Source organism: Zalophus californianus, chromosome 6 (assembly GCF_009762305.2).
Source record: "Zalophus californianus isolate mZalCal1 chromosome 6, mZalCal1.pri.v2, whole genome shotgun sequence".
Taxonomy (NCBI): domain Eukaryota; kingdom Metazoa; phylum Chordata; class Mammalia; order Carnivora; family Otariidae; genus Zalophus; species Zalophus californianus.
The window spans coordinates 129880296-129908115 of NC_045600.1; the positions used below are offsets into that span (position 1 = coordinate 129880296).

The 27820-nt window shown below is 41.7% G+C and overlaps 1 pseudogene; it reads right to left on the bottom strand.

Annotated features, from left to right (window-relative positions):
* Positions 1-26573: 26573 nt before the first annotated feature.
* Positions 26574-27492, bottom strand: LOC113908581 (annotated as a pseudogene).
* Between the last annotated feature and the right edge of the window lie 328 nt (positions 27493-27820).

Here is a 27820-nt window from a genome sequence, read left to right on the forward strand (position 1 = left end):
AGCCCACCCCCGGCGCGCGCCCATAGGCCGGCTCTGAGCCCCGCCTCGTGCCGATTGGTTGTAAATGGCTATTGAGTCATTTCATAGGTGCTCCCACGCACCGGATGGCGCAGGTAGGCAGTGCGTGATCAGACAGTGGTGACCAATTGGGGTACGCAGGCGTACACGTGCACAGGCCTCTTATTGGCTGGGGCAAGGCACAGTTTTCGGGCACTGACCAATAGTGAGGCGGTGCGCCCATGTGGACAGATAGTGGGAAACAATATTTGTTAGGGAGGGGGCGGAACCGGGAATCTCCGGCTCGCAGAGTGTCTGCCGTTCCCATGGTTACGAACGGGGGCGGGGTTTCTGGCAGCGTGGGGACTGTGCAGAAGCCCCTGGGTTTGCCCTGGTATATGAAGTTGTGACTGCAATTGGCTTGTATTTATGATTTAATCTGCAGTACTCGTGGGGGAAATAGATAACCTGGAAAATGGAACTCAGCAATAATTCTCCTGTGAGGTTTTTGGGTGGAGGTGGGGCGGCTGCCTCGAAACTTTAATGGATAAACTTGGCAACTACTAACTTCCAAGTTCCCGAGCCGCGCCTCTCCGGGGTTTCGGAATTCCCAGCCTGAGAAAGAGCCGCAAACTGGAGGAATGAAGGCTGTGATTCTCAACCTGGTATGACTCCCAAAGAGTTCTCCTGGACTCACAGCCTTTCTAAGCTGGGGATAGCCCAGAACACTGATTCTTCCTGTTGTAAACAAGGTCATGAATCAGGTTGTTTCTAAACAATGTGTGCTATCCAAGTTTCTGCTCCACTGGAAAGGATTTCCTGACTTCGTGTCATAGTCAAGGAAGACTTAATAGTTGCCTTGATGACTTGTTCTCCACGCCTGTGGCTCCTTTTGCCTGTCCTTGTTTTCATTTTGTTCTTTAATATTCCATTCCTTATCTACTCTATTGTTTTTTTTGTTGTTGTTGTTGTTGTTTTTTTACCATCTAGCGTAGCTGACATTATCTGGCCATTTTCTAAACCTTTCAAGTTCTTCTCTTATTCAATTTCCAAGTTTGTGAGCTGTTATCACAGATTGATCTCGTATTGAGATTTAAAACCTTTCCTGAAGTAGGTATTTCCTTTTTTGTTTGTTTGTTTTTTGTTTTTTGTTTTAAGGATCCCAAACGACAGGTTACTTTGCTGCCTTCTTTGAGTTTAAATTATCAACGTGGAACTTTACTAAAGCTTTGCAACTTCGAAGTTTCTTTATCACTTCTGAAAGAAAGTGGAAAGGGTCACAAATCTCTGCTGACGGTTCTGAAATAGCTGTTAGTTTCTCAGTACTTTATCTAGAGGAGTTCCGAACATGCTATTACTGGTCCACTTTTCTTTATAACACAGCCACACCTTATGTATTTACTTGCATATTGTTCATCACTACCATTTGAAGCACAGAACCTGTTCTCATTGTTGTACCTGTAGTACCTAACACAGAGTTTAGGACACAGTTAGCACTCAATGATGTTGACTTGATTGAATGAAGGAATCCCAACCCATACAGTTTTACTTGGCTTTGCAATAAATTAATAGTACTCTGCCTCTTACTCTACTATATCTTCATCCAGGCAGATGGTCTCTATCTCCCCACACCTTCCAAATTATGTGGCTGAGAAAGGGGGAAGGCTAATGGCCGTAACCATGCCCAAAAGGCAGAAGACTTGCACGTATGGCAGGCATTCTGTGCTGAGAAAGATCAGGCTCTCTTTGCTCATTTGTCAGTTAATGATACTTTGAGTCCAGGTAGCAGAACGCATAGCCAAACATTGGCTTAAACAATAAGTATATTTCTTGTTTACTTAACCAGAAGTAAGTCCAGTGGCAGGTGCTATCGAGGTTGCTTCATGAGAGTCCTCTTATCTTTCTCCACTGCTATACTCACTTCCCTTTCTGGTGGCAGTGGTTACCACAGCTCTAAGTATCCCAAAGCAGAATTTAAAAAATAAAGCAAGGGAGTCCATGTTCACTTAAAAAAAAAAAAAAAAAAAGTGAATTTTTTTTTTCTTCTCTTCCTCTCTCCTTTCAGAAAGAAAATACATTTCCTAGATGCCCCCAGTAGACTTCTTACATGGTGTTGGTCAAAATGGACTCGTCTATGCACCCGTAGGTCATTAACTGGCAAAAAGAAATGAGATTTTTACAATTCGCTCAGACCGGTGATTTTTCTCTGGGGGCTAAACAAAATTGGAGCTCTGTTAGCAAATGGCTGTTGTGTGGTCAATCTAGAGCCATTCGACTGGTGTGAAGTGGGCCTGGCCATGTTTGCTATAGAGCAGAGCTGTGTCAGTCAAACCTTAAAAAAGGAGGATATTAAAACAAAAACTATTCTATGACTAGGTGGATGATAACCTATATGGTGAACCACCTCATTCACAGATAAAATTCCATTTTTATTGTGTGTGCATTATTATAACTATTAGAGTTTTGCTACCATTAATATGGCAGCATATAGCATGTTAAAAAATAAAAAATCCAATCTGACAGCCTCCATCATTTAATTGGTGCATTTAGACCATTTACATACAATGTATCTTTGATATGTTTGGTTTTATGTGTATCTTTTTATTATTTGCTTGATTTGTGCCTCTGTGGGGTGTGTGTTTCTCTGTTCCCCTTTCCTGCTTTCAATTATTTGAATATCTTTTAGTAACCTATTTAAATCTATCAATTTTCAGACTCTGTCTCTTTGTAGTATGTTTTAAGCAGTTTTTCTAGGGATTACTGTACCCCTTTGTGTCATAGTTGGTATGTATATTACATCCACGTATATTGATAACTCCACTAGACAATGTTTACATTTTTGCTTCAGATAGTTATATATATTTTAAAGAATACAAGAGAAAAACAGTCTATTATAATTACCCATATATGTATCATTTCTGTTTTGCTTTTTTATTCTGAAGTTCTAAGTGCCCTCAGGAGCATTCTATAGGGTTGAAGAATTTTCTTTAGCATTTGTTTTAGAGAAGGCCTGCTAGCAATAAATTCTCTTAAGTTTTCCTTCTTCTGAGAATGTTTTCATTTTGATGTCATTACTAAAGGATACGTGTGCGGCATATAGAATCCCAAGTTGGAAGTTCTTTTCTCTTCGCACTTGACAGATGTTGTTCCATTGTCTTCTGAGAACTTTGGTTTCTAGTGAGAAACCAAGCAGGCCTTCAAATCTTTGTTCCCATATATGTAATGGGCTATTTTTTTCTGTTTGCTTTCAATATTTTTTCTTTAGCTTTCATAAATTTGAATAGAATGTGGATGGGTTTGGTTTTCTCTGAGTTTATTTTGTGTGGAGTTCTTACAGCTGTATATTTATGTCTTGCACCAGATTTATGTTTTCTGCCATTATGTCTTCAGATTTTTTTCCCACACCAATCTCTTTCTCCCCTCCTTTTGGAACTTAAACATTAATATTAGATCTTTTTAAGAAGATGATAGCAGGAGGGGAAGAATGAAGGGGAGTAAGTTGGAGGGGGAGACGAACCATGAGAGACGATGGACTCTGAAAAACAAACTGAGGGTTCTAGAGGGGAGGGGGTGGGGGGATGGGTTAGCCTGGTGATGGGTATTAAAGAGGGCACGTTCTGCATGGAGCACTGGGTGTTATGCACAAACAATGAATCATGGAACACTGCATAAAAAACTAATGATGTAATGTATGGTGATTAACATAACTAAAAAAAATTTAAAAAAATATTAGATCTTTTTAATATTGTCCCATAGGAACTGGAGACTCTGAGTTTTTCAGTCTTTTTTTTCCTCTCTCTGTTGTAGAAATTGGGTAAAGTCTATTGGTCTGTTTGCAAGTTCACAGACTCTTTTCTCTGTCCCCTTTATTGGGTTATTCAGATCATCCAGTGAATTTTTTAGTTATGATATTTTAAGTTTCCATTCTAAAATACTCATTTAAAAATAGTTTCTGTTTCCCTGATAAGAACATCTATCTTTCCATTCACAAAGAGTGTCTTATCTTTATCTCTTTGAGCATGACTTTAATAATTGTTTAAAGATCTTTGAAAAAAAATTAATTCCTGGGTAATCTTGAGGTTGACATCTGACTGTCTCATCCTTGGAGAATCAGTCACAATTCTCAGTTTTTCATATGTTTAGGAATTTTAGCTTATATCTTAGATATTTTGAATATTGTTATATTAAAATCTTCTGGAGACGGGGGAGGGGGCCCCCGTCGGCCACTTCTGGCAAGTGATAGAGCCGCGAAGCACAAAATCAGAACTTTTAGAAGTCAGCTCTGCTGAGGGACGTCCCTCCAGTGGCTAAGCTGGGGGTGGAATCCTCCCGGGACAGTGGGGTCTCAGGACCCTCGGGGTCACAGAAAGACCGGGGGAGCCTGAGTGCAGCAGAGCTCCCAGGTATCGGAGCGGGGAAGCTGGCTGCAGAGACGGAGCCGAGGCGCGGGCTCTCAGCTCGGGGTGGCCATAAACTGTGATCCACGGCCCAGTCGGGCCACTGCTCCTCTAGCAGGGACCCAGCAAGCGGCAGATCTGGGAAGACTCCCCTTCCTCCCCCGGGAGGAGCGGCGCGGGAGCGCACCGCAGGGATCTGCTGGGTTTGGAGACTCCACATGGGGTCGGGTGCCAGAGATAGAAACATTTGGTCACGGGCCGGGTGAGCACGGAGTGCGGCCGGAGACCGGGGACACGGGAGTGACTGCTTTTCTCTGGGGGCGCACTGAGGAGCAGGGCCCCGAGTTCTCAGCTCCTCTGGGTGGAGATTGGGAGGCTGCCATTTTCTCTCTCGTTCTCCAAAGCTGTACGGAAAGCTTGCAGGGAACAAAAGCTCCCAAGAGCAAACCTGAGCCGATTGCTTAGCCCAGACCAGGCAAGGGCGGGGCAATTCCGCCTCCAGCAAAGACATTTGGGAACCACGGCAACAGGCCCCTCCCCCAGAAGATCAACACAAACGGCCAGCCAAGGCCAAGTTTACTGATCAATGAGAATGGGAGCTCTAGGAGAATACTGCACATAGAATTTGTGGCTTTTTTACCATGATTCATTAGTTTTTCAAAGTTAATTTTTTTAACTTTTTTAAAAAATTTTTCTTTTTCCCTTTTTCAACCAACATTTTATCAATCCCTTTTTTAAAAAAACATTTTTATTTTTCATTTTTAGAGTCATATTCTATCCCTTCATAGTACTTACCCTTATTTTTGACATATATATGTAAGTTGTTCTCTCTTTAAAATTTTGAGATACAGTTTCTTCTAACAGATCAAAATTTACCCTAAATCACTAGTGTATGGCTTTGTTCTAGACTCCTGCCTGATCACATTCTCTCCCTTTTTTTCTTTTTTTTAATCTTTCTTTTTTCAAACAACTTCTTATCAAGTCCTTTTATAAAATCTTTTATAATTTTCATCTTTACAGTCATATTCCGTCCCTTCATCGTATCAACCCTTATTTTGCACATATATAAGTCTTTCTTTCTTTAAAATTTTAGGAGGCACTTTCTTCTAACAGACCAAAATGCACCCAAAATCTAGTGTGTGGCACTGATCTATGCACTAGCATGATCATATTTGATCATATTCTGTTTTTATGTTCTGTTTTTGTTTGTTTTTATCTTTTTCTTTTTCTTTTTTTTTCTTTATTTCCCTTTCTTTTACCCTGGTTTCAGGGCTTTTCTGAATTGTTTAGAGTATATTTTCTGGGGACATTGTTACGCCGTCAGCATTTTGTTCTCTCATTCATCTATTCTCCTCTGGACAAAATGACAAGATGAAAAAAATCACCTCAGCAAAAAGAACAAGAGGTAGTACCATCTGCCAGGGACCTACTCAATACAGACATTAGTACGATGTCAGACCTAGAGTTCAGAATCATGATTTTAAAGATACTCGCTGGACTTGAAAAAAGCATGGAGGTTATTAGAGAAACCCTTCCTGGAGAAATAAAAGAAGTAAAATCTAACCAAGTCAAAATCAAAAAGGCTATTAACGAGGTGAAATAAAAAATGGGGCACTAACTTCTACAATAAATGAGGCAGAAGAGAGAATAAGCTATATAGAAGACCAAATGATGGAAAATAAAGAAGCTGAGAAAAAGAGAGATAAACAACTACAGGATCACGAGGGCGGAATTTGAGAGATAAGCAATATGATAAGGCGAAACAACATTAGAATAATAGGGATCCCAGAAGAAGAGGAAAGAGAGAGAGGAGCAGAAGGTATATTGGAGCAAATAATAGCAGAGAACTTCCCTAATGTGGGGAAGGAAACAGGCATCAAAATCCAAGAGGCACAGAGAACCCCTCTCAAAATCAATAAAATTAGGTCAACACCCCAACTTCTAATAGTAAAATTTACGAGTCTCAGAGACAAAGAGAAAATCTTGAAAGTAGCTCGGGAGAAGAGATCTGTAACCTACAATGGTAGAAACATTAGATTGGCAACAGACCTATCCACAGAGACCTGGCACGCCAGAAAGGATTGGCATGATATCTTCAGAGCACTAAATGAGAAAAATATGCAGCCAAGAATACTATATCCAGCTAGGCTGTCATTGAAAATAGAAGGAGAGATACAAAGCTTCCAGGACAAACAAAAACTAAAGGAATTTGCAAACAAGAAACCAGCCCTAGAAGAAATATTGAAAGGGGTCCTCTAAGCAAAGGGAGAGCCTGAAAGCAGCATAGATCAGAAAGGAACACAGACAATATACAGTAACAGTCACCTTACAGCAATACAGTGGAACTAAATTCATATCTTTCAATAGTTACCCTGAATGTAAATGGGCTCAATGCCCCAATCAAAAGACACAGGCTATCAGATTGGATTAAAAAATGAGACCCATCGATATGCTGTCTGCAAGAGACTCATTTTAGACCCAAGACACCCCCAGGTTGAAAGTGAGGGGGTGAAAAACCATTTACCATGCTAATGGACACCAAAAGAAAGCTGGGGTGGCAATGCTTATATCAGATAATTTAGACTTTAAAACAAAGACTGTAATAAGAGATGAGGAAGGACACTATATCCTACTTAAAGGGTCTATCCAACAAGAAGGTCTAACAACTGTAAATATCTATGCCCCGAACATGGGAGCAGCCAATTATATAAGGCAATTAATAACAAAAGCAAGGAAACACATTGACAACAATACAATAATAGTGGGGGACTTTACACCCCCCTGACTGAAATGGACAGATCATCTAAGCAAAAGATCAATAAGGAAATAAAGACTTTAAATGACACACTGGGCCAAATGGACCTCACAGACATATTCAGAACATTCCATCCCAAAGCAATGGAATACCCATTCTTCTCTAGTGCCCATGGAACATTCTCCAGAATAGATCACATCCTAGGTCACAAATCACGTCTCAACCAGTACCAAAAGATTGGGATTATTCCCTGCATATTTTCAGACCACAATGCTTTGAAACTAGAACTCAATCACAAGAGGAAAGTCTGAAAGAACTCAAATACATGGAGCTAAAGAGCATCCTACTAAAGAATGAATGGGTCAACCAGGAAATTAAAGAAGAATTAAAAACATTCATGGAAACCAATGAAAATGAAAACACAACTGTTCAAAATCTTTGGGATACAGCAAAGGCAGTCCTGAGAGGAAAGTATATAGCAATACAAGCCTTTCTCAAGAAACAAGAAAGGTCTCAAATACACAACCTAACCCTACACCTAAAGGAGCTGGAGAAAGAACAGCAAATAAAGCCTAAACTCAGCAGGAGAAGAGAAAGAATAAAGATCAGAGCAGAAATCAATGAAATAGAAGCCAAAAGAACAGAAGCACAGATCAATGAAACTAGGAGCTGGTTCGTTGAAGGAATTAACAAGATGGATAAACCCCTGGCCAGACTGATCAAAAAGAAAAGAGAAATGACCCAAATCAACAAAATCATGAATGAAAGAGGAGAGATCACAACCAACACCAAAGAGATACAATTATAAGAACATATTATGAACAACTCTATGCCAGCAAATTAGATAACCTGGAAGAAATGGATGCATTCCTAGAGATGTATCAACTACCAAAATTGAACCAGGAAGAAATAGAAAACCTGAACAGACCTGTAACCACTAAGGAAATTGAAGCACTCATCAAAAATCTCCAAACAAACAAAAGCCCAGGGCCAGATGGCTTCCAGGGGAATTCTACCAAACATATAAAAAAGAATTAATACCTATTCTCCTGAAACTGTTCCAAAAAATAGAAATGGAAGGAAAACTTCCAAACTCATTTTATGAGGCCACCATTACCTTGATCCCCAAGCCAGAAAAAGACCCCATCCAAAAGGAGAATTACAGACCAATATCCTTGATGAACATGGATGCAAAAATTCTCACCAAAATACTAGCCAATAGGATCCAACAGTACATTCAAAGGATTATTCACCACACCGAAGTGGGATTGATCCCTGGGCTGCAAGGCTGGTTCAACATCCGCAAATCAATCAACATGATACAATACATTAACAAAAGAAAGAACAAGAATCATATGATCCTCTCAATAGATGCAGAAAAAGCATTTGACAAAGTACAGCATTCTTTCTTGATCAAAACTCTTCAGAGTGTAGGGATAGATGGTACATACCTCAATATCATGAAAGCCATCTATGAAAAACCTACAGCGAATATCATTCTCAATGGGGAGAAGCTCAGAGCTTTTCCCCTAAGGTCAGGAACGTGGCAGGGATGTCCACTATTACCACTGCTATTCAACATAGTATTAGAAGTCCTAGCCAAAGCAATCAGACAACAAAAAGAAATCAAAGGCATCCAAATCGGCAAAGAGGAGGTCAAACTCTCACTCTTTGCAGATAATATGATACTGTATGTGGAAAACCCAAGAGACTCCACCCCAAAACTGCTAGAACTCATACAGGAATTCAGTGAAGTGGCAGAATATAAAATCAATGCACAGAAATCAGTGGCATTCCTATACACCAACAACAAGACAGAAGAGAGACAAATCAAGGAGTCGATCCCATTTACAATTGCACCCAAAACCATAAGATACCTAGGAATAAATCTAACCAAAGAGGTAAAGGATCTGTACTCAGAAAAATATAAAATACTCATGAAAGAAATTGAGGAAGACACAAAGAAATGGAAAAACGTTTCATGCTCATGGAGTGGAAAAACAAACATCGTGAAGATGTCAATGCTACCTAGAGCAATCTAAACATTCAATGCAATCCCCATCAAAATACCATCCACTTTTTTCAAACAAATGGAACAAATCATCCTAAAATTTGTATGGAACCAGAAGAGACCCCGAATAGCCAAAGGAATGTTGAAAAAGAAAAGTAAAGCTGGTGGCATCACAATTCCGGACTTCCAGCTCTATTACAAAGCTGTCATCATCAAGACAGTATGGTACTGGCACAAAAACAGACATATAGATCAATGGAACAGAATCAAGAGCCCAGAAATGGACCCTCAACTCTATGGTCAACTCATCTTCGACAAAGCAGGAATGAATGTCCAATGGAGAAAAGACAGTCTCTTCAATAAATGGTGTTGGGAAAATTGGACAGCCCCATGCAGAAGAATGAAACTGGACCATTTCCTTACACCACACACAAAAATAGACTCCAAATGGTTGAAAGACCTAAATGTGAGACAGGAGTCCATCCAAATCCTAAAGGAGAACACAGGCAGCAACATCTTCAACCTCAGCCACAGCAACTGCTTCCTAGAAACATTGCCAAACGCAAGGGAAGCCAGGCAAAAATGAAGTATTTTGATTTCACCAAGATAAATAGCTTTTGCACAGCAAAAGAAACAGTCAACAAAACGAAGACAACCAACAGAATGGGAGAAGTTATTTGCAAATGACATATCAGATAAAGGGCTAGTATCCAAAGTCTATAAAGAACTTATCCAACTCAACACCCAAAGAACACATAATCCAATCAAGAAATGGACAGAAGACATGAACAGACATTTTTCCAAAGAAGACATCCAAATGGCCAACAGGCACATGAAAAAGTGCTCAACATCGCTTGGCATCAGGGAAATCCAAATCAAAAACCTCAATGAGACACCACCTCACACCCGTCAGAATGGCTAAAATTAACAAGTCGGGAAACGACAGATGTTGGGAGGGATGTGGAGAAAGGGGAACCCTCCTACACTGTTGGTGGGAATGCAAGCTGGTACAACTACTCTGGAAAACAGTATTTAGGTTCCTGAAAAAGTTGAAAATAGAGCTACCATACGTTTACCCCAAAGATACAAATGTAGGGATCCGAAGGTGTACATGCACCCGAATGTTTATAGCAGCAATGTCCACAATAGCCAAACTGTGGAAAGAGCCAAGATGTCCATTAACAGATGAATGGATAAAGAAGAAGTGGTATATACACACAATGGAATATTATGCAGCCATCAAAAGGAATGAGATCTTGCCTTTTGCAACGACATGGATGGAACTGGAGGGTGTTATGCTGAGTGAAATAAGTTAATCAGAGAAAGACATGTATCATATGATCTCCCTGATATGAGGAATTCTTAATCTCAGGAAACAAACTGAGGGTTGCTGGAGTGGGGGGGGTGGGCGGGATGGGGTGGCTGGGTGATAGACATTGGGTAGGGTATGGGCTATGGTGAGCGCTGTGAATTGTGCAAGACTGTTGAATCACAGATCTGTACTTCTGAAACAAATAATGCAATATATGTTAAGAAAGAAAAAAGAAGAAGAGAGCAGGAGGGGAAGAATGAAGGGGAGTAAATCAGAGGGGGAGACGAACCATGAGAGACGATGGACTCTGAAAAACAAACTGAGTGTTCTGGAGGGGACGGAGGTGGGGGGATGGGTTAGCCTGGTGATGGGTATTAAAGAGGGCACGTTCTGCGTGGAGCACTGGGTTTATGCACAAAGAATGAATCATGGAACACTACCTCAAAACCTAATGATGTTATATATGGTGATTAACATCACAATAAAAAATTTAAAGAAGAAAAAAATTTGGCTAATGTCAGCTATTTTCATTTAACGGGCAATGAACCTGGGTATTTTCAGTCTCTTTTGGGCCTCGCTTTCTATGGGTGGTGGTTTCAATGTCAATTCAGTTCTCAAATCCTTTGCTCTTTGGCTATGGGTCTTTTCTTCATGTGAGCAGCTCAGAATGAGCCCAGGACTTCTGTCAGTTCATACACAGAATTAAGGGATACTCTTGTCCCTTTCTTTCCTCTCCATTATTTGCCCCATTTTCTAAAGCTTCCAGGGGTCCCTTTCTCCAATCCTGTAAATAGAAATTTGGTGATTCTCTAGAAGTTTTAGCCACACATGCTGCTAAGTAGTTTTGTACAATTGGGATTACTCTCAAGGCAAGCAGGGAGGGATAAGAGAGAAAAAGATGGGGGATTTCCCAGAAAGATGAGTTTTCTCCTTAGGATTTATGTAATGCCCATATAACCCCCTCATTGCAGCTCCAGGACCAGAGCCATTTTTAGGACAGGGCAGAAGAAAAAAGAGAGAAAAAAGGGGGGAAAAAAAAACAACAACCAACCAAATCTAAGTGAATCCATACTGATATAATTAAGTGATTACATAAATAAATGGAGAAGAGACAAATCTTCCTTATAGAAGAATTCCCAGTAAGTAATGTAGATTCTTTTCTTTCTCCCCTTGATTTTGCACCAGACGTAGTGATTTGTTTCCAACCCAGAAAACACTATTTTAGCCAGGTTGACATCATCAGTGATATATTATGTTGGTAGCATCTTCCTCTGATAGGATGTCATGAAAAGAGCACATCACTCCCTTTGTATTCTTCATCCAAGTCCATAATTCTAATCTAAGCAGGGGCAGAAGATCAGGCAAACTCAATGGGAAGGACATTCTACAAAACACCTGACCCTCAAAACTCTCAAGGCCATAAAAACAAGAAAAGACTGAGAAACTCCCAGACACACGACTAAATGCAGTATGGTACCCAAGATTGTATCCCAGGACAGAAAAAGGACGCTAGTGGAAAAACAAGTGAATCCAAATGAAGTCTGGAGTTTGGTGATAATAATGTACACATCATGACAAATGATAACTGTACCAATGAATAGTTTTTTAGTTTTAAAAAAAAATGGATCATGGTAGTATAAGATGGTAACAATGGGGTAAAGTGGGTGAGGGGTGCTTGAGAACGCTAGACGATCTTCGCAGATTTTCTGTAAGTTTGAAATTATTCCAAAATAGCAACAGGGATTTGTTTTTTCCATAGTCTCCTGCTTGCAAGAACACTAGATCTGGGTTCTCTGACTAAAAGATAGGGGAGCCCTTTGGTATTTTTGTTGCTTGTGGCTGCGTTGTACTTCTACACTGGGGTCATCCTTGGTTCCAAGCCAGGGGATGAAAGAAAACCCTCCAGAAAACTCATTCATGATGGTTTGCTTTTTAAGTTTTGACTTCCCTCCCCAAGCCACTTGCTATTGCCAGTGCTCAGCTACTTCTTTTCTTTCTTTTTTTCTTCCTCCTTCCTCCTCCTCCTATGTTTTCCAGCTCTAGAATTTATTTTTCCCGATCCTTCAGATCTTAAAGCGGTAATTAAAATGCTGCATAGGTTTCTTAGAGTCCATAGTCTCTCATGGTTCATCTCTCCCTCCAATGTCCCTCCCTTCATTTTTCGCTTCCTTCTCCTAATATCCTCCATGCTGTTCCTTATGTTCCACAAATAAGTGAAACCATATGATAATTGACTTTCTCTGCTTGGCTTATTTCACTTAGCATAATCTCCTTCAGTCCCATCCATGTTGACGTAAAAGTTGGGTATTCATCCTTTCTGATGGCTGAGTAATATTCCATTGTATATACGGACCACATCTTCTTTATCCATTCATCTGGTGAAGGGCATCTCAGCTCTTTCCACAGCTTGGCTATTGTGGACATTGCTGCTATGAACATTGGGGTGCATATGGCCCGTTTTTTCACTACATCTGTGTCTTCAGGGTAAATACCCAGCAGTGCAATTGCTGGGTCATAGGGTAGCTCTATATTTAATTTTTTGAGGCACCTCCACACTGTTTTCCAAAGTGGCTGTACCAACTTGCATTCCCACCAACAGTGTAAGAGGGTTCCCCTTTCTCCACAACCTCTCCAGCATTTGTTGTTTCTTGCCCTGTCCATTTTTGCCATTCTAACTGGTGTAAGGTGGTATCTCAATGTGGTTTTGATTTGAATTTCTCTGATGGCTAATGATGATGAACATTTTTTCATGTGTCTGTTAGCCATTTGTATGTCTTCTTTGGAGAAGGGTCTGTTCATGTCTTCTGCCCGTTCTTTCATTTGAGTATTTGTTTTTTGGGTGTTGAGTTTGAGAGGTTCTTTATAGATCTTGGATACCAGCCCTTTATCTGTAGTGTCATTTGCAAATATCTTCCCCCATTCTCTGGGTTGCCTCTTTGTTTTGTTGACTGTTTCCTTTGCTGTGCAGAAGCTTTTTATCTTGATGAAGTCCCAAGAGTTCATTTTTTATTTTGTTTCACTAGCTTTTGGAGATGTATCTTGAAAGAAGTTGCTGTGGCCGATGTCAAAGAAGTTATTGCCTATATGTATATATACTCCTCTAGGATTTTGATGGATTCCTGTCTCACATTGAGGTCTTTCATCCATTTTGAGTTTATCTTTGTGTATGGTGTTAGAGAATGGTCAAGTTTCATTCTTCTGCATGTGGCTGTCCAATTTTCCCAGAACCATTTATTGAAGAGACTGTCTTTTTTCCATTGCATATTGTTTCCTGCTTTGTCGAAGATTATTTGACCATGGAGTTGAGGGTCCATATGTGGGCTCTCTATTCTGTTCCATTGGTCTATATGTTTGTTTTTGTGCCAGTACCATGGTGTCTTGGTGATCACTGCTTTGTAATTAGGTTTTTAGAGGGGAGGGGGTTGAGGGGATGGGTTAGCCCGGTGATGGGTATTAAGGAGGGCACATACTGCGTGGAGCACTGGGTGTTACATGAAAACAATGAATCGTGGATCACCACATCAAAATCTAATGATGTATTGTATGGTGATTAACATCATAAAATAAAATTAAAAAAAGAAATAATAGACTCCTAAGAACAAAATGTGTTTTATTAAAGAAACTTTGTCCCCAAATAAAATAAAATAAAATAAAATGCTGCATAATTACCAACACACATTCATTATCTTTTTGGAGAGTGGACACATTCATCTTGCTTTTGCCTCACTATTTTTATCCAGTAATTTTAATTTGTGCTCACTCATACCTTGATTTTTATTTGGAGGCTGGCTGATGTTTGAAACTCATTTGCTACCTGAATTGGAAATCAAGTTTACAAAGCACAGATCTCTAGGAAGAAGGAGAAGAATCTCACCATACTGAACATTCACTGAACACCAGCCTAGGTGCTCAACACGTGTGATCCCGTTTAATCGTACAAATATTCCTGTGAGAGGGCATTTCAGGATAGAGATCCAAGTTTACAGACAAGGAGCCAAGGTTCAGAAAGATGGAGTGCCTTGCTTCACATTCCATTTTCAGCAAGTGACAAGGCCCCAAGGTCAGACCCAAGGCATTCTGTGTTCATAACGTTGCCCTTTAGTATCATGGTTGAAGGGAAAAGAGAAAGGAAGGAAGGGAAAAAGGGTGGAAGAGAAAGGAAGAAGGAAAAAAATTTAACTTACTTTAATAAGAGGAAAGAAGAGACGTTCACCACTCCCAGTTGGGGTTCCCTACCAGCACAGTACACACGCCCTTGACACTGAGGTGCTCCTCTCTATGTTGACAATACCCTCCCAAAAATGGTTAGCACCTGTCTCTCCACAGGCCTAAAGTGATCCTCCACCTTCTTCCAAAAATGATTGGTGGCAGATGCAGAGGAAATAACTGCAATGAGCTTTTTTTTTCTAGAAGGAAAGTTGGAAGGGAGAAAGCATATGGGGGAGTAGATAACTGAACAGGGAAACAAAAAAGGACAAAATACACCCAAAAAGGGAAATACAGCAGACAAATTTGTTTGATCTCCCCCCGCCCCCCGCCCCTCCCCCACTGTGGGATGGAGAGACAGGAATTCATGAAGAACGCAGGACTCTTTTGCTGCAGATATCTTATTCTGAAGAGCAGAAAGGCCCTGCCTTCTTCCTGCAGGGTTCTTGCATACATAATGTGGTTGAATTGTGACAGCAACAGAATGAGCACAGCAAGGAAGTATTTCCTGCGAATGAATTGGTAGTAGATTACAGTTTCATTACTGAAACTGAACAGGCAAACATGAAACCAAGACGCATAAGATAAGTAACAATTAAGGATCTTAAATAAACATCATTAGACCCATATTGAATGCAGAATCAATGGGAAGAGCTTGTCTGTGACCAAACATCATCTGTTCGACGTAATTCTCCTTGACGACTATACTTTTTCCCCATACGGGTCTGCTCTGATGGAAATGGCCACGTATGGATTTCACAAAACACCTTCCTGCAACTATTTGGGGGCTTATGAGGAATTCTAATTGAATTAAGTCATAAAATTATCAATAGAAATTATAAAGCTTTATTCCACTGTAAATTATAAAAACTGCAGAAAATCACTTTAGGAATCAAGACTCTTTCCCAGTGAACTCAAGCAGAGAGCAGGAGAGTCCTGTGAGTGGAGAAGAGTCCCATGCTCCTATTTTGGTCCCATTTAGACCCTTTTCCCCTGGTCCGAGGCTATAGCCACCATTCCCAGCTTAGAACTTATATTTGCAAGCGTGTGTGCATTTATATAGTTTTATGTTTGTTTTACATCTGTACGCACAAACACAAAAAATCATACTCTAGTTATGGGCTCTGCACCTAGATTTTCTTCACTTCAAAGTATGCCGGAGCCTGTTTAATCACAACTTAAAGGTCTGTCTCATAGTTTTTTATGAATATCATAGGATTTCATGGTGTGACTGCACTATTATTTATATAATCATAACCCACTAATAGGCATTTAGGTTCCTTTAGATTTGGAGCTATTAATAATAATTTTGCACACACCCTTCTGTAAGTCTCTGCATAATTATCTCCCCTAAGGTAGAAACCCTACAGTGTGATTGCTGGGTCAAAGGACATGTCATTTTTAATTTAAATGGATACTGCCAGATTGCCCTCCAAAAAGATTATAGTCTCATCATCAGTGCATGGAATCACTGTTTTTTATCTTGCCAACCATGGATAAAAACAGCCTAAAATTTTTGCCAATCACTTGGGTGGGTAGGGGTATTTCATTGGGGTTTAAATGTATTTTTGTATGAATCTGAGTGAGATTAAGCATATTTTCATGGGGCATGTTATTCTTTAAAATGGTACTTCATCTTTCTTGCTCTTTTGAAGATCATCCCTTTACCATGATTATGAAAACTTTACCAATATTTTCTCCTTTTGTTAATTTTTTTTACCTTAAGCTCCTTAAATTTGAATATCTTGTGAAGAAAAGTATTTAATCATTTATAGCTAATTCCTCCAACATAATTTATTGTAATTTATTTCTTTTTCTCACTGCATGGAATATTCATTTTTATCACATAACAAATTGATAGAAATCCATCAGTCTTTTTTTTTTTAATTATTCTCCCTTATACTGTCCTATTGTCTGTTCCTGCACCAAAACATTTTTGTCCACTTCAGGTTTTTCTGTAGTAAGTTCTGATAACTAGTGGAGCAAATATCCTTTTACACATTTTATTTTGGCGATTTTTATACATTTTATCTTCCTGAAGATATTTAGAACTAACTTGTCAGGTTTTCATCGAAAAACCTGGATATTTGATTGGAATAACATTGGGGAAAATTTGGATTTATCAGTTAAGTTTGTAGAGAATTAGCGTTTATAAATATTAAGTTTTCACATCCAAGAGCTTATGTGTTCTTCAACAAAATTTCCTTTTTCTTCATATGGGTCTCACACATTTCTGGTGAGGTTTATTTTATATATTTTCCCTGCTATTTTGACATACATGGGATTTCCCCCTCCCCCCCCCCCCCCCGGACATTTTCAGATTGGTTCCTGCTAGTGTATAGGAAGATTATTGTTTGTATCTGCTCCTGCACCTCAGCAGTCAGTGGACTCTCTCCATCTGTTAGATTATGGGGCTCATGAAGCCCTCTCAGGTTTTTTCATGGGTCAAGTAGATCCCAGGCAAATGGGGTTAGTAAGGCATAACAGTATAAAAATAATAAATCCTTTCACAGATTCCAAGTGTCAACTTCCCTGTGTCCTTTGGACCTCTTGAGTTATACGGGAGCACAGCATCAGCCAAGGCAGGGAAGCCTTCCAGCTCCCCACATCACACGTCAAGCTGGCGGATCCCTTGGCCTTTGACATTGGCTCCGGGGCTACAAGCTGCTGAGTGGGGCTTATTGTGTGATGGATGTTCAAAGGCATGTGAAGAGCACATCTCTGCCTCGGGTGAAGGCCACCGGGGCAGAGAAAAGAGTAGGAGCTTTTGTTCTTAGGTTCAAACCCTACTACTATCACTTGCTCTATATAATTGAGGAAGGGACTGAGTTCTCTGGGCTTCAGATATTAATGCCTTCTTTGCTGCCTGTGCATCTCTCATGTTAAATGGAGCTTTCTATGAGATGCCTGGTATACAATAAGTGCCCAGTGAATGGTGGCCCTTGTTATTCTTAAGATGATGGTGGTGGAGATGGGCTTTGAGTCTGATAAGCCTGCTTTTGAGCCTTGGCTTTGCTATGTCCTGATGGCATGACCATGGACAAGCTATTTGGATTTCTTAAGCTCTGGTTTCCTCAAAGTTGGTCTAGTGACAATTTAAGGATTCAGTGAGAATATGTAAGTGTTAGTTCTCTGTGAACTGCCATATTTCATGTAATGGTAGCTAGTGATGTCATTTCTGTCATTCTTCCTTCTAGGGGCAAGATAAAAGGTTCCCATTGAGATGCTGAGAAATATATTTTATTAGCTCACATTAAAACCACATTTCTAATTATAATCTTTAGAGGGAGCTTCACATAACATTTGTGTCCTGTGAAGAATGTTAAGATTTTGAATGACTGGATTTGTGTGTGTTTTAAATATGTCCTTAACTAGCTTTTTCCCATAAATATATGGAATAAGGATCCCAGGTAATGATCTAAACTATGTGCTCAAATCCTAGTGTCTAACTGCTCTCACAAACCTGAGCATCACAGGACACTGCTTTTCAAAGGTGTAATAAGACCAACTTACAACGTTGAATTTGTACCCCAAGCCACACCATTGTGGATTACTTGGAGAAACAATGAAGACCTCTCAGTTGCTTGGGCCCGATATATTTTGAGTCTCATTAGCAGAGTTGAAATAATCCATTTCATTTATTCATTGCACTTAGGCTAGCATGGAGAGAGGTAGTTCAGTTATTGTTAATAAAGAAAATTAATTGATTATAACAAATTTTGAGTTGGAGTCAGAAGTATTTTGTTTGTTTGTTTGTTTTTTAGCTGGGGAGGAGCAGAGGGAGAGGGGGAGAGAGAGAATCTTAAGCAGGCTCCATGCCTAGCGCAGAGCCCAATGGGGGTTTTGATCTCCACAACCCTGAGATGGTGACATGAACCAAAATCAAAAGTCAGATGCTTAACTGACTGAGCTACCCAGGCGCCCCTGGAATCAGAAGTTCTTTAAAATTGGACAAGGTGGGTTGGGGTGTGAGAGCTAACATTTCATTGAAGGAAACCTTATTTACAGAGGCACTATTTCTATAGAATCTGCAACCAAACAGTGGCTGATGTGCCCATTCTAGAGGACAAGCCAGATGCTAACCAGCCACCAAGATGTGGCCACCATGTATCCATCTATCCTTGAAAAAAAAAAATGAGTGCTTTGTAAAGTAGCCACTAGAAGTAATGAATGTTTCCAAGTGGAGCTTTAAGACTGCCAATTAGATAATTCATCACATTTGTTGCCAATACCCACGAGCTTTAAATTTGCTGCTCAATGATTTTCAAAGAAGTAACTTACTTTAAGGGTTGACTGGAATAATCACCTCTTCAAATGCATATGGAAATGATATGCACAAGTGGACCAGGGCTTGATTCACAGGCAAGTAGCTTGGAGATACTGACTCTTGTTTGCAAAACACGGTGTGTCTCACCTGATTTTTCACACCGACAGGTGGTGAAAGGCTCTGTGAGTGAGGTCAGAGGCACGTCCCCACCCTGCTTGTGGAAGACTTTTGTCATTGATGGAGAGGTGAAGATTGACAGTTCATTGGAAGATGTTTGTTAAACTTGGGTTTTAATAGGGTGTGTTTTTTTTTTTCCAGGTCTCATGTTTAGGACAGAAACAGGATTGTACCTGAGGGAAAGGACATGAGTAGAAGACATTCATCTCATCTTGCTCAGGTTTGGGCACACCAGCTTCTTGTACACAGAAGAAGCTGAGAGGGACAGGGGAAAGCAGAGTAGGGATCACTGCTTAGCCCAGATCCAATTCAGGGCAAGAGCACCCTAGATCAGTGGTTCTGAAGTCAGGATGCACTTTAGAATCACTTAGAGAGCTTTAAAAAAATGCAGATGCTTGTGGGGGGAAGCCTGGGTGGCTCAGTCAGTTAAACGTCTGACCCTTGGTTTCAGCTCAGGTCATGATCTTGGGGTCCTGGGATCATTCCCCCTATTGGGCTCCCCACTCAGCGGGGAGTTTGCTTGTTCCTCTCCTTCTGCTCCTCCCCCTGTGTGTTCTCTCTCTCTCTGGAATAAATAAAAGCTTAAAAAATATACAGATCCTTGGGCTCCACTCAGATCAATTGAACCATAGCCTCTGACCTGGACACTACTGTTTATTTTTTTAAAGATTTTATTTATTTATTTGAGAGAGTGAGCGAGCGAGAGAGAGAGAGAGAGAGCAGGATGAGGGGTAGAGGGACAAGCAGACTCCCCGCTGAGGAGGGAACCCGATGCGGGGCTCGATCCCAGGACCCTGAGATCATGCATGACCTGAGCCAAAGTCAGATGCTTAACTGCCTGAGCCACCCAGGTGTCCCTGGACACTAGTGTTTATTCTGAGCTCTCTGGCTTCTTCCAGCTTAAAATAGCACATCTGGAGTAAGGACTATTCATTGTCTCAAATATGAGTTAGTTCTCATTGATCCCAACCAATGGGAAGCAAACCGGTAATCCTTACTTGTTTAGACAATGGTACTGTGAAGGTTTAAAGTTATAGATTCAAAGAAAAAAAATGTATGGAAGGTGACAGGTGTGGGTTCTTAACCTGAGATCATAGGGGGTTCCATCACCCCCTGAAACTGCGTGCCAAGCTTTGAGCATATGTAGGTCTCTATATTTGAGGAATGGGGTGACAGGGGGAAAGGGTTCACCCCCTTTAGAAGATTCCCAAAGGAAGCCACAGACGGCAAATATTTTAGGAACTGCTGAGGGGAAAAAGCACCTTCGTGAAATTCATGCCCACGCAAAGACACACACACACAGTTTTGAAGAAAGAAAACTTATAGGTGGGAGGGTCCTGAGTGCTCCCCCAAACTTTCACTCTTCTCCCGCTGTTCCCCACACTAACTGCCTTGGTCACCAGTTCCCGGTGCCTGTGAGAGCTCCCACCTAACAATTCTGACCCCGTGAAAATCACCTTTCCTTGATAAACCTTAGCACAGTGGAGTGAGTTCAATCTTCTCAAAACTACAAATGATGAAATAGAACAAATAATTAAGATGATCAACCAGTGAAGGAAATAATAGCAGTTCAGATGGAGAATCTCTCTCTCTCCCTCTTTTTTGAAAATTTCAGATGGAGAGTCTTTTAATTCTTACTATGCTCGTGCTCCAAATTGCTGTCCCACTTCCCATATATCTTAACTGGCTTCCCCCCAACCCTCCATCTCCCCTTGGCCCAGGACGCTCTTATTTCTGGCTACATGAGAACATTCTCATGAGCCAATGTCCCTGGCAGATCAGTAAGAGACTGTTACAGTTTCCAAAATGTGGGACATGCTTCAATACTTCAGCACCTTTCAACTTCAGTCTGTTTTCAAAGCAAAAATGGAAAAGCGGTTTGAACTCGCACGCTAAATCCTACCAGCTGATAAGGAAATCCTAGCAGAACTTCTTGAACTGAAAGGGGCATTTGAATCCCAAGGCTATCTTGCTAAAGATTTTGATTCCCTCCGAGAATCACTATATGTGGCAAGATCCTAAAGGAGTCTGTTGCAGATGACTCCGAGGTTGGGACCCTTTGGCTCTGTCTGCCACCGGGCTGGGGATTTGAGAGAGCAGGTGACAGTCCTTGTTTCAGGTTATCAGCCCTGCTTCCCCCCGAACACTCTGTAGTTGCTGCAGCTGTGTCATTCCAGTGGGCTCTGTGCTTTCCCTACCATTGCTGATCTCATGCCTTCCATTAGCTCAGGAAGATGGTCTTGTCCCTACCATCAAGGAACAGCTCTCATTACAGCGCTGCCTTCAGTTGGCTGGAGAGCTGATCTTGGCAGCTCCTTGCAAGCTCCTCCCCTCTGCTGACTGGATGGGTTCGGAGACTTATTGCTGCCCCAGTCGGAGCAGTATGACCAGAGCCCTGGTGTCCCACAAGCATCAGTCTGCCCCCAACCAGGCTCCCCCACTTGCTCTTTTTCTCTGCTGGGTCTGGAGCCCAGGCCGGAAACCTAGATGTGGTCTCGCCTCCCTTCTCCTGAGGTCTGCTGCTGAAACTGCTGGTCCAGCCCAGATGGAGCATGAAGGTGAGATGCTGACCACATGGGATGATGGAACTGAGAAGCTGAGACACAACACCTTGCCCCATTTTGCCAGATGGTTGCTGCTGGGGCTGATGCCAATCCTCCTGGTACCAGTATTAACTCTGCTGCTTCGACGTGTTGAGTCAGACGTCCCTGGGTCTTGCTGTTCCAGCCCTGGAAGCTGCTGGTGTGTTCAGTGGTTGCTATTATTAGTAGTACTAGTAGTAATAAAAAAGAAGTCACAATTAGCATTTATTCAGTGCTCCCTACGCTGTAAGCACTGGACTCAACATATCACAATTGTTATATTTAATCCTCCAAAGAACCCTATGAGATCGTTTCTTTTTTGGGGGCACCATTTCCCCCATGGGGAAACCGAAGCCCAGAAAGCTTAAGTTACTTGTCCAAGGTCACTCAGATAGTAAGAAGCAGAGTGAGATGGCAAGTCACAGTTTTCAGTCTAAAAGCCCCTGCTTCTAACCACTATGACGCCCTGTCTCTGCTGCCAAGTGCCAAGCCTCTCCCTGATTGACAACTGCTAGAACTTCAACGTAAAAAGAAAGCGAAAACAAAAAACAAAAAACAAAAAACAAATTAAAAACCACCGAAACGCTAGTGAGTTTCTTTTAGAAGCTGTCGAACGTCATCTGATCCTGCAGCATTTGTGCTCTGGGCTCTGCGTAAACAAAGTTCTCCAAAGTTTGTGGGCACACTTTCTGCATATAGATGGCTGCTCACAGTTTAAATACCCCAGAAGGGAGCTGATACCTTCTGTCGTCCCTAATTGGTGCAGGGAATTAGTAAGGAAACATGACCAGCAGTCAGTGGAAATCATGAAGAATTTCACGCCCAGAGTGATTGTAAAACTACAGGACAACAATGGATGAGCTAATAGGACCTCGGCCCAGAGCCGCCATATGTCAGTGGAAGGCAGGAGCTGTGAGACAGTTGCCTTCCTAGCCTGAATAAGAATATTTGGTCCAATTGCCAAGAACTTTGGCCTCTCTTAGCATGGGAGAGCCCTGGCGTACGGCAGCTGTGCCACATGGAAATGCTGCTGGACAGTTCAGCCTTTGCCTAAAAATAACACGCCAGAGTTGTTTCTATAGCGTTGGTTGCTACTGCTTTGCATCTGCATTGCATTTGTCCTTAAGGATGTTGCAAGAGTTTCTAAAAGTACTTTCTGCATGCCAGTTATCATCTGAGGGATCTCTCGGGGTTTTGTGTATGGCATCTTCCGGTCCTTCCTTTTGCAAGGGACACTGGTGCCTGGGAGGAGCACTTCCTAAGGAGACCATACAGCCCCAGGCTGAGTGCTGACAGCGGTTCTCTGGCTGGGTTCTTTGGTGGTGAGCAATAGAAACCAACTCCAGCTGATTCCAGAAGGAAAGAATGGGTGATTATTGGAAAGCATGTGGTAAGTTTACAAAAGAAAAACCCGATGAAGCAGACACAGGACAGGAGAGGACATAGACAAGCTCAAGAAATCTAGACATCAGGACCTAAAGCTGTCTTTTCAAACTGCTCATTGTTGGGATGAAGCCATTCATTCTTCCTCTTGAGTTAGCCAGTCGAGATTCTTGGGGTGGGGAGCATTTGACCTTCTTTATATAAAATATAAAAACAGGCCTCTCTCCACAGCCCGAAGTGGGCTAAGGAGGGGAAACATCTTGACTGATCATTCTGTTGTGGTGGCTGATTGCCAAAGGGGCCTCAATTATCCCCCTCCTATTAATTATCTCCCTCCTATTATCCATGCCCCCCCTTTTTCAGTAGGCTCTATGCCCAACATGGGGCTTGAACTCATGACCCCAAGATTAAGAGTCACGTGCTCTGCAGACTGAGCCAGCCAGGCATATCCCTACCCCTTTTACGAACGTGACTTTGCAGCTTGTTCCATCAAGGGGAGGAGTTTGTGTCCCCACCCTTGAACTTGGACTGGTCCAGTGACTTGCTTCAGGCAAGAGCAGGTGGCATGCCATTTCTGAAGTGAGGCTCAGGGGGCTCAGAAGCTTCTGCTCCCTTTCCTGGAAGCTTGTTAGTCCCTGAGAGCGAGTCCTGGCTAGCATGATGGAGAATGAGAGGCGTGGCGTGGAAGTGAGTTGTCCCAGCTGAGGTCATTTTAGCCACGGTATCCACTATCTGCTATTGTGCATCAGATTATTCCCCAAACTAGTGGCTTAAAACAACAATGGACGTTGATTACTTCACACAGCTTCTAAAGTCAGGAATCCAGCTGGAGCTTAGAGGAGGTTCTGGCCTGAGCTTTCAGATAACATGCAGGCTGGGCCTGGAATCTTCTGAGGCTGGAGGATTCACTTCCAAGGTGATTCCCTCCATGGCTGGCCACTTGGTGTTGCTTGTTGGCTGGAGGCCTCTGTTACTCCCCAGGATGGCCTCTCTCCACAGGCCACAAGACGGCTATCCCCCTGCCCCTCCCCACCTCAGAGCAAGCAATCCAAGAGGGCGAGCTGGAAGTGGCAGTGCCTTTGAGGACCTAGCCTCAGAAGTCTCCTGCCTTCACTGCTCTGACACCTTCTGCTTATTAGAAATGAGTCACTAAGTTTGGCCCATATTCAAAGGAAGGGGGATTAGGTTTCACCTTTTGAAAGGAAGAATGTGGAAGAATTTTCAGACACATCCTAAAACCACCCCAAAGAGCAAGCCTCCAGTAACCCCTCCCACTGACCACAGATGCCTAGGTAAGCCCTCAGCGTCAGCCAGCCCAGCCCACAACCACAGAACTTCCCAGCTAACCTGCAGACCCCTGGGCAAAACCAATGCATGTTTTAAATCACTAGGTTTTGTCATGGTTGGCTAGATAGCAGGACTTAATTAAGATACCTACTGAGACTGTGTGCAGTGAGGGAAGGCTACTTTTCTTTTCTTTTTTTTTTTTAAGATTTTATTTATTTGAGAGAGAGAATGAGTACAAGCAGGGGGAGTGGGAGAGGGAGAAGCCGACTCCCCACTGAGCTGGGAGCCCAATGTGGGGCTTGATCCCAGGACCTGGAGATCATGACCTGAGCCGAAGCAGACAGTTAACCATCTGAGACACCCAGGTGCCCCAAGGGAAGGCTAATTTTCTAAAGGAAGGTGAGGATGCTACCAGGCACAGAGATCTGCTAAAATACTTGTCTTTACAGAACCTTGACAGTTCTTTTTTTTTTTTTTAAGATTTATCTATTTTAGAGAAAGAGAGGGTACATGCACACACAAATGGGGGCGGGGGGCAGCAATGGGAGAGGGAGAGAATCCCAAGCCGACTCTGTGCTGAGCACGAATCCCGACACAGGGCTCAATCTCCTGACCCTGAGATCATGACCTGAGCCAAAACCAAGAGTCAGATGCTTAGCCAACTGAGCCACCCAGGTGCCCCAAACCTTGACAATTCTATAAAGGCATGGCATAGATAGATGTCACAGTGTGAAACAATCATAGTAGTAGAAGCATTTCAAGGTCCGGAGTTATCACAGATTATAAGCTCCCAGGACATAAAGGTCATGTTTACCTTGAGTAGCCCTGCAAATAGACCACAGTGTAGATACTCAGTGACTGACTCTTAATACAGGAAGAGGGTGGTTGACACTGGAGGTCCTTCCTAAAAGTTAACCATCTGAGCATGGTTTTAAAAGTGCAATAGGAATTTCTGAATTACTCGGTAGTAATTACTGAATTATTCAGAGGGCTTTGAATATGCAACACCTTGAAGGTGTGGAGCAGTGTGGCATAATTTAGAAACTAGTGGTGTGGAATTCCTAGAACCTGAGGTCCAAAGACACACTGGTGGAAAACAAGTATAAGGAGGTAGAAAAAGGACAGAGTGTCAAAAGCTTTGCATGTAGTTGGTCATTCATCTTTGTGTTCCCAGGACAGTGTGAGTTGATGTATGCTGCCTGGATATAATTATTAATAGGGCTCCCTTTCACTGTCAAAAAAGTCCTGGTTTGGGCAATAAATTCTATGGTCAGTGTGATCCTGTGCTGTGATGAGAAGAACCAGTGTCCACAGGTTAATCAATGACTGGGCTTTTCGCTCTACAATGAAACAATGAAAAGACATAACGTTTTTTGAGTTGAGAACACTTTTGCGAGAAAAAATAAGAATCAAAGAAATTTTTTTTCTAATATTTTATTTATTTATTTGAGAGAGAGAGATACAGAGAGAGATCATGAGCAGGGGGAAGGGTAGAGGGAGAAGCAGACTCCCCGCTGAGCAGGGAGCCTGATGCAGGGCTAGATCCCAGGACTCTGGGATCATGACCTGAGCCAAAGGCAGATGCTTAACTGACTAAGCCACCCAGGCGCCCTCAAGGAAGTTATTTCTAGTGAGTGATTGCCAAGGCAAGACTTTCAAAAAAGCCTTCTTAGCCCTGTTTTCCACAAGATTATATTTTAATGTTTTATATGGCTTCCTGTTAGGAATGTGAACTTAATATTTAATATGAACTGACGATTTTCTTTTACTATATGTACCAATTAAGGACTTTTATGACAGGACTGTTGTTTGGAAACGTTGTGTAAAATAAATAGATTTTTTTTTTTCTGATCAGAGAAAATAGTCATGGAAGAAACTTCATTGTTTTTCTTTTTCTACATACTATTTAATTACAAAAGTAATGCTCCTGATAAGGACTCAAGTGATACAGAGATTTACTATAAAAATTATTATTCAATTCCCTCCTGATTTTCAATCAATCCCACTGAGTTAGCTAATGTACTTTCTTACCTACAAAGTTATCAGGATATTGACATATATTTTATTGAAATATTCTATAGTTTTATTAATAATGTTATGTTTGGGCATTTAAATATGGGTAAAATTTTTGGATATGATGTGAGATAAGAATTCAATTTTGTTTTTTATTACTCTTTTTTTTTTTTTTTTAAGGGTGGCACTAGGATTTATTGAACTGTGCCTTAGTACAGATGCTGGGGCTTGCCCATGGTGCTCTTGATGTATAAAGCCCGGACGTTCTGCCAATTCTTCTTGAGCAAGGACACCAGGAAACTGACCGCTAAGTGGATGTTGTACGCAAGCTCATCATCTGTCATCTTCACATGGCCAACAGCCACTGCCAGACACAGCACCTTTTTCATCTGGAATTTGATGGTGGACTTCACTTCATCCTCTTTGGCCACCATGTTTTCATTGTGGGTCAGCAAGGAAGGGAACTTGCCAGCCTTATTCAGGCCTGGGCCCAGGATTCGTGGGATCTGCTTGATCAGAGATTCTGAAGCCAAAAAGGCACATACTTCTTGGCCAACTTCTTGACTAATTTCTTATTCTTGTTGAGTTTCTTCAGTGCCTCAATATCCATGTGGGAAATATCCACTGCCTTGGCCTCATCACAGTGCTGCTGATCCCCCAAAACACATACGGAGAACTTGGGGTGGGGAGTGGACTTAAGCCTGATGGTGCCCGAGAAGCGTTTGTCCTTCTGAGGGTCACAGTTCTTCAGACTGATCTGCAGCTCCACCTCTCCAAAAACTTCCGGCGCTTGCACTGGTTCCCGTGCAGGACTTCCTGCACTGCCTCGTACAGGGTGTCGCAGGAGACTTTGCTGCTCATGGTTCTTTGCACCGCGGTCTGTTTTTTTTATTACTCTTAATCACTAATTTGAAATGCCTTTCTATATTCCCATAAATATATGCTTAGCTTTGGGATTTATCTTGTGTCCCATTAATCTATGTACATATTTTTGCATTTTTACACTACTGTTTCAATTTCTATGGCTTTGTATTATTATTATTATTTTTAAAGATTTTGTTTATTTGAGAGAGAGAGAATGAGAGAGAGAGAGCACGAGAGGGAAGAGGGTCAGAGGGAGAAGCAGACTTCCCACTGAGCGGGGAGCCTGATGCAGGACTCGATCCTGGGACTCCAGGATCATGACCTGAGCCGAAGGCAATCACTTAACCAACTGAGCCACCCAGGCGCCCCTGTATTATGTTTTAATATTTGATAAGACAAGGTCTTTCTTATTGTTCTTGTTTGTCAAAAAATCCTTATTGATTTTTTGTGCATTTTTTTTCTTTCAAATGATTTTAGAATCAGGTTATCAAGTTCCAATTTTAAAAATTCCTTGTGGGGCACAGGGGATTTTTAGGGCACTGAAACTGTTCTGTATGATAATGTGCTGA